This window comes from Stegodyphus dumicola, chromosome X2 (assembly GCF_044657685.1).
Source record: "Stegodyphus dumicola isolate Sdum_Otavi_A_Nest chromosome X2, ASM4465768v1".
In the NCBI taxonomy this organism is placed as follows: Eukaryota; Metazoa; Arthropoda; class Arachnida; order Araneae; family Eresidae; genus Stegodyphus; species Stegodyphus dumicola.
In genome coordinates, this window is record NC_140781.1 from 114,572,952 (window position 1) to 114,581,552 (window position 8,601).

The 8,601-nt window shown below is 32.7% G+C and overlaps 1 long non-coding RNA gene across 4 annotated transcripts; it reads right to left on the reverse strand.

Moving 5' to 3' along the window:
• Positions 1 to 333: 333 nt before the first annotated feature.
• On the reverse strand, positions 334 to 8,181 carry LOC146992889 (uncharacterized). Of its 4 annotated transcripts, none has more exons than XR_015038839.1 (3): positions 8,137 to 8,181; positions 7,403 to 7,449; positions 334 to 973 (listed from the first exon to the last, which is right to left on the reverse strand). It is a non-coding gene; the product is annotated as an uncharacterized LOC146992889 (long non-coding RNA). The 4 variants fall into 4 exon arrangements; XR_015038837.1 differs by lacking the exon at positions 8,137 to 8,181 and adding an exon at positions 7,528 to 7,918; XR_015038836.1 differs by lacking the exon at positions 8,137 to 8,181 and adding an exon at positions 7,528 to 7,918 and having other exon boundaries at positions 334 to 976.
• Positions 8,182 to 8,601: the final 420 nt, after the last annotated feature.

Consider the following 8,601-nt stretch of genomic DNA (forward strand, 5'->3'; position numbering starts at 1 on the left):
TGGATGCACACTTTTAAAATAATTCTACTTTAATTAAACTTAGGAGATAATATAATCAATTAATCAATACTGTTTGGGAAATAAATTATTATTAACTAACTTTGCAGCAATTGCGCAAGTAATAATAACTTGTATTCGCACTAATTGGATTTAAGTTCATACAACATTTGATATATATATAAGTATATTTTATTTAGTATTATAATATATTATCCTTTTTCATATTTTTATGTTAAATGATAATTCTTAAATAGATAAGAATGAATGAATTTATAAAAACATCTCAACCTTTATAATCATCTTAACCTTTATAATAAATGACACCTAAAGGTTTTCTCAAAATTTAATACAGTTATTCCCATACATGTTGATTTGGCATTCATAGTTGTTATGGCCAAACTATTATAAAGCAAATAACAGAAGAAAAAAATACAAAATGCATTTTAAATGAGAACAGGCCACATCATGCCAAAATAATTTGTACTAAAATTCCAATCATAAGCAAAAATATACAAGTATAAAATAAAAAAATAAAAAAAATATTGTTCTGACATCAAATACAATACTGCTTACTTTGCTTATAGTACTTAACATTTTATTCAGGGTTAAATTAAAACATCAAAATTCTCAACATTAGAGATACAGAAAATATATTAAAAATGTATATGATATAGTATACAATCTCAGCATGCACAATTTATCAATTAAATTTGACTTCCTTTATACGTATTTTTCAAATCATGAGAAACAGTTTTTGACTGATTTTTGTGATGAAACATTAGAAGATATTTTCCAAGAAGGGATGCTTTAAGGCAAACTGGCTTGCATTCATATTACACGTGGAAAAATCATGACGACGCTTATGCAGGCAGTCCATTCACCAGGATTCAAGCTATTTGTGTTCAGCTTCTCACCAGCTTGTCCACTGGCACACAACAGCCTCTTGTAATACATTATCTGCAGACATGAAATCCTTCTGTATTTATATGAAAAGAAAAAGTTATACATTCAATATTAATTACAAAACCCATTTTCATACATGCCTACTGACAAATTATAAGTAATCCTCAACTCATGATGAGTATTGTTCCAATAGTTTCATCATAAGTTCATACTGATGTAACTCAGGGTCTTAATAAAATTATACCTTGGTATGTTTGATTATATTGTTATGAATAAGGCTTCTGTTTCACATGAAAATGGTTTAAGGAGGTATAAACTTATGTGACATTTATAAACAATTTATTTGCATACATTCACATGAATTTTATAAAATTAATACATATACATCCCTTTCATTAGTTGATAAGAACAAAAATATATACAAAATTCTTTTAATGAAAATAATGGATAAGTAACTGTTACTTATTTGAAAGAATTATTGTAAAATACAACTTAGTGAAAAATTATTATTCAGGTATGATCAGAATCCTATAAAAACAATACATGTATGCATAAGCTGTTTATATTTTTCTGTAAAATAAACATTTGATCTGGACAACTGCATACTTTTATTTCAAGATGCTTTTTTAGTTAGGACTACCTAATATACACTAATGTTTGTGAAAATCACAACCATGAAGGAATTATGCACTTTGAACCAAACTTACATGAAATGTAAAGTGAGTTAAGACATACAAATGATTAGAATCACAAAGGGATTATGCATGCATGAAATGAGAACTGGCAGTTGTAAAGGACTGTAAAGTTGTGCTGAAATCTGTTTAACATCCTCCGTCTGCAGTGAACATTTAATTTGTACTCAGTATGCCTCATCAACAGCGGAGGATGCCATACCAACAAGTTTGAACGAGGCCACATCGTCTGTATGCAAGAGGGTGGACTTTCATATCAAACAATCACAGCCCGCACGCAGCACAATGCCACAACAGTGATGCATGTTTGGAAGAAATGGACAGCGAGAACCAAACAAGGTGAAATCCTGGCAATGGGGCACACAACAGCACAGGACGACAAACACCTCATTTGCATGGCTGTGATGGATTGTAGAGCATCCTCTCGTATGTTAGTACAATATTGGAGCACGGTTACAAGTGTTCGTCGCTGTCTGCTGCAACATGAACTGCATGCAAGGGTTCCTCTACGCAGTATTGCCCTGTCGCTGAGTAACATATGCCTCCGACTTCAGTGAGCACTGCAACTCAGTGCGTGGCGTGCTCTATGGCAACAAGTTGCTTTCTCCAACAAATCTTGCTACAATCTGGAATATAATGATGACAGAATATGCATTATTTGATGCATTCCAGGCACTATATTTTAGGGAAAAAAAAATGCCTGTGCACAAGCCTTCTTTAAGGTACAACAGGTTTTACATCTTCCCCAGATATGTTGCTCAATCAGCATGCCTAGGATTTCATCGGTCAGCGACTTGCATGTACAGCTAGTGGGGCACACTCTGAAACTGAACTTTCACATCAAGTCAAAGCCATTCCCCAGGATTACATTCAGAATCTATACGATTCAATGCCACGATGTGTACAGGCTCTCGCTCAGCATGACAGAAACCCAAAGTACTGATTTTCCAACTTTCGTTTTTTTTTGTTTGTAAATGTGATCATTTACTTGTATCACTACCGGTAATATGCGGAATAAATTTCATTCATTTCCGACAATTCGTTCATGGTGTTGCATTTTTCACAAACATTAGTGTGTCTACAGCTTCCAGTGCCTGCTCAGCATCCTCTCGTATGTTACTGAAGATAAATGACTAACTGAAGACAATTTTTAATCTCTATTGAAATGCCCGTAATGATTCATTGCTAAGCACAGAATCTTAAATAACACTTGTCACTCCTAGCAATGCCTCATTCTGCCTCTAGTCCATCATCAGAAAACTCCATCAACCTGCTGTGGAGGAAGCTCCACGTATATAAAATCATTGCCATCATCTTCAAAGGCAGAATTACAGAGGTTCTGGGAATCCCATATTATCTTTAAATTCTTTCAAAGCTTTTCTCAAGCCTTTTCTTGTACAATGCAATCATAAAATGCTTGTTGAAATTCTACTCAGTATCAACTGTTATCTCCAAATGCGGCTTTATGAATTTGTGTCCATCATCTATACAAATTACACTGACCAAAAAAAAAAAAAAAAAAAAAGAGCATTATCTAATTTTTTAAATTACATTATCTTTCGGCTATGCCGAACTGGATGACGAAAGGGGCAATTCTCAGAACCCGCACATTTCCAGGAAACCCATGTAGCTAGGTTACCATTTTCACTTACTACAAAGACAACGCCAAACAATAATCGATTATCACTCAGATTGGGACCATGTGATCCTTCAGAAGCAGAACTTTCATCTGATTGGTTCATTTCTACCCGGGACAGAGTTTCAGCTGAGACGTTTTTGGCGAGGTTTGAAGAAATATCACATAGCCGCTACATTGTTTCTGTAGCTAAGTGGGATTCTTTTTTTTCTAAGAATCCTTCCATTTAAACCAGTGCTACCAAAAATTTGTTTCTCAGGAAAGTCCCGTCTAGCAGGGACTGTTGCTAGAAGTAAATAACCGCTTTAATCAACACTCACTAATAATATAGTAAAATCACAATGACCAAAATTAGCCTCAATCCACTATGTCTAATCCGTTTTCAAAACACGTTTCGCTTTTGTGATAAGAGGAGAGTGGAATGTGGAAATGAACATGAGCTCAGCATAAGAGCGTATAGGTAGCAATCACTTTAGGTTTTCTACAAATGACATTCAGTGGATGAGTTGAATGTTGCCATTTTTTCCCTCCGAGATAGCTAAATTGTGTTACTAGGTGGCTTAAAGTACAGTCAAAAGTCTTTAATCTGGAATGATCTATAATCCGGACCTCAAAGCTACAAACTTTCTGCACATGCTTAAACGCATGCGCATATGCGTTTAACGTATAATGGACGGTATAAGCTAAGCTAAAATTATCTATTTCAGTTAATGTTGCAGATCGCATTGTTCCTTATTCTTCTAATTGGATCCGGCTTATTATTTTTTGCAGACTGTTAGAGCAATTTTATAAAAAGTAAGCTTGAACTTTCGATTATGTCAAAAACAGTTTCCGATTCTGGAGATATCAAAGGATTTACAAGTGAAAGCATGTTTTCATGTCCATCAAACAAAAAGTGGCATTGCTGCAAAAAATGGTTAAAGGCATGAAGAAAGTGACAGAGAGGTGATTTGTTTCTCTAACCATTCCGAAATCTGTTTATCAATTTTGCGCTGCTCTGCGGGAGAGGGGGTGGGGGGTACGTTGCAGCGCACAATGAACTGGAAGTTGATCTGTCAGCACTATCCTCATCTTCAGGGCAGATGTTTTTATTTTATTCGGCTTATAATTCCTCACTAAATGCAGTATTTCATCTCGATGTACTCCGTCTTTGATATGATTTAAATCAAATTCATCATTATAAATATCACGAATACACATGAAATAGTTTTCTGCTTACAATTTTCTAATTTCAACTATGCGTAATGTATGCTTTACACATGCGCACGTTGAAAGAAAAGTTTAATAAATAAAGTAAACAAATAAATATTAAACTTTTTTTTGTAAATTTTGATACCCTTTAGATCATAATTGCTCTTTATTTCATATTTTTAATTTTATAATTTCTGCATGCCACCTTAAAAGATTTAAACTGATGAGCTATAATACAAAAAAAAAAAAAAAAAAAAAAAAAAAACGATAATCCGAAATCGCCGAAGAGTCTAAATTAAAGACTTTTGACTGTTTATGATAACCAAATGAGCACCACAGCATTTAATGGGTTAATATACAATATAATTACACAGATTGGAATTTGCTAGCAAGTTTGCCCTTGAAACAGAAAAGAAAAAAATCCTGCTCCAGAGGACATTCCAGCTGGCAACTTTATGAAATTTATATACATACTATTGTTACAAAATAATTTGATCCAGTTTTGTGAAATTAACAAAATATATGGCATTAATGAACTATACAATCATCTGATGCATATTTTAACTTTAAATGTCAAAACAGAATAGGGATTTTTTTTTGCACTGTGGCTGATTCTTACCTTTAGTCGTTGCTTAATCGAAGACCTGCCAATGATGGATTACTATATCCCCCCCACTTTACAGTGCTCAAATTAATAAAAATATTTCCCTCATTTTCCACTTTTTCAATACATTATTAGAACAAGCTTATAGTTTAAAATGTATTTGTTGATGTGGTAATCATTGTCTTACAAAGACAAAATCCCATAAATACATACAAAGGTTACATTGAACCTTTCTTTTTGTAATTTTTTACCTTAATGCCAACTTAACACAAGAACTGTTGAAACACAGTGAAGCAAACACAAACTGACATTCATTCTATGATTTCAGCTGCATACTCAACTTCTCACCTACGACTCTGCAGTTGTGCAATTCTAAGATGTTTCTTCAAGTAAAAAATTGGTCGATGTGTACATGGATACCGAGGATGTGTAATTCTTAAAAATGTGCCAAGCAGTGGGTGATTCTTCATTGTTTTTCTTGAAGTGCTGTTATAGATATTTTTGCATGTTTACAGAATTAATTCAAATTTGCAACCAGCGATATGATGAGTTAGCGATTTTCTAAAACACACGAAAACAATCGATTTGGCGACATGGCAGTTTTTTTAAAACTCGCCAATCTGTACTGTAATATGTAGTTTTACCATATTGCTGTTGTGAAAAGACATGTTTGAAGATGAGTACAAGTTTAACAATTTAAAAATACTGTAATCCTAAAAACAAATCATATGGACCATGGCAGACAAAAAAAAATAAAAAAGGCACTGCAAAAGCATATGGTTAGACATGGCAGAATATCATAAAAAATAGCACACATTAGCTTCTTGGCAAAACATACTTTGGCTCAACTTCGATGTTAATGTTTCTGGTTAAGTAGAAGCAACATTAAAACTGATTTGCAGTAAATGCTGCCAAATGAACACATAACTGAAATATTTGCTGATATTAAGAAAAATATTAATTTGTTCAGCTAGACATTTAGCACCAATGCTCATCCAATAACAACAACAAAATTATAAATTTTTTCACAGAATGTAATAAGAAATTTGTGTAAATAAGTACATAAGCAGCAGCAACAACAACAGCAACAACAACAACAAAAAAAAAAAAAAAAAAAGGCACATCAATATCACTGCCACACCATACAATTACGTTTGAATAATATGCGCACAGCATTGAAAGAATACCTTTGAAGTACACCATATTCATTTCTTACCCTGAATCGAGCAGAACCATGTAATTATTTAATCTGCAACTACATTCTGAAATTTAATAATACATACAAATTATATACATCGGGTTTTAATCCGCAGAGAACCCGTTGCATTTTTAATCGCCAAGCTCGCGGTTCATCGACGATGAGCCGAGCCGTAAACGTTATTTTTAGTGCATGTAAGTTGAAATTAGCAAGCAAAACAATATATTAAGCATATGGTAGTAAAAATTCACAGATAATAAGCATGTAGATGTAAAACTAACCGGTTAAACGTGATATACGAAAATAAATTTGTATTAAATTCAAGTTAGCACAGAAAAGAATATATTAAGCGTTTATAACGGAAATAAAAATTCATTTAAAAAATATAAATTAGTATTAATATACTGAAATTAACCGGTTAAACGTGATATACGAAAAAAAATTGTCTTAAATTCCAGTTAACACAGAAAACAATAACAATTTTGATGCATCAAACTTTTGTCATCTTAGGTAATCAATAATATTTTTTATTTCAATTTAATCATGTATTTATGTCACACCTGCCATCCTCTGAAAGGTTATTGTTAGAAAAGCATTAACAATATATAATCTTGTTAAAATTTTAAGCCATAAAAATTGATTTATGCTCATAATTTTAGATGACAATGACCAATAATAAAAATAAAAGCATTACTTAATTATTTAAAATGCACATGCACATTTTGACTTATTTTAGAGGTTGGAAACCTCATGTTTCTTAGCGCTGTTAATAATTAAGAACACAACGTAAACAGCTGTGTTACAAATTAGCATTCACCCCTCCCGCCGTATTTTCTTCCTTTCATCCCGAACTGAGAACCGGCATCTAACTACGAAAATATTTCTATCTATTCGTTGTTAAAAAATTGAGAAAAAATAATAATAAATAACAGAAGAATAATGTAAATCTGCAAATGCGAACAACGACAGTAATAATTCAACAAAATGAACACAAGAGGAATGGTTGCAAATTTCGAACAAGCGAATAGGATAAATCCGATGGGTTACCAGGTTTGAACTATTATCGCCAAAGTTGGCGATGTTTACATTTACCGGGTTCTCTGCGGAAGTGCTTTCATATACATTTAATACACATTTTGTAATGAAATTAAATAATTACAAATATAGTTTTTACTAACCTATACATGCAGAAATTCAGGGAAAAAAGATCGCAATCACCAGTTTGCTTAAAAAAAATGAATTAACATAAATAATTACAATTGAAAGCTATTCATTTAAGCAAATAATGAATTATAAATTTTACCTTACAATCAAGAATGAGAATAGCCATATCATACCCACACCACGCTGCATACAGGCAAGAGAACATTAACTGGGCTTAATAACAAAACAACCATCACGGCAAAAGCTACTGCTTCTTGCCGCTGCAATTTTTAATTTCGCTACAAATAACAGAATAATACTAGAATTGCTTACAATAAGTGTACATAGAATGTTAGGCTTTTGGTATTAATATTACACGCTCTAGCTCGGCTGAAGTTAATATGTTAATGTTTCTGGCTAAGCATGTTCAACTAGATGCATTATTAAAGCTGATTTCCAATAACGTCTGGAAAGTTGAGCGCAGATAACCAAAATATTTGCTCAGCCAGATATTTAACATTACTATTAATACGATATCAAAGAGAACATGAAAAAATGAGTATATTTCTTCAAAAGAACACAGAAATACAAGAATATATTACATTTCGCAGTATTTATATAAGAAAAATGGGTGAATAAGTACATAAATGACACGAATTTTTTTCCTTCCTTTTAACTGCACACACAAACCAATAAACTATATACAATTCATAAATAATTTTGTATTCAAAGTTAATTAAATATTTACAAACTCAAAAATAATTCTTACCTATACATTCAGCAGAAAACGAATTATGCCTATAATTGCGGTCTGGGCAAGAAAAAATATAATGATTAAAATTAATCAAAAAGACAATTAAATTAAAAAAAGACTATTCATTTAAGTGGAAAAAGCACTAGAATTTTAATTTATTTGAATTTCAACTTAAAATTTGGAACAATAGATATCACTCGTATACTTACCACTACATCATCCCATCACGTTCGAGAACAAAATGGCGCTCGATTCGCATGGCACATTGGAGGCATGTTCATGCGCAGATGGTCTCTGCGCAACCAGTCGTACGTTTAGCATTTTTACCATGTTTCAGCTAAACGTCCGACGTCGTACGGATAGACACATCCAATCCAAACATTAAAACCTTCGTAATCGATAAACAACGGCCATTTCATTATCGGTGGCAAAAAACTGCCTATCGATAGTAAAAGGACAGTTTGGGCCATCCGAAAAAGC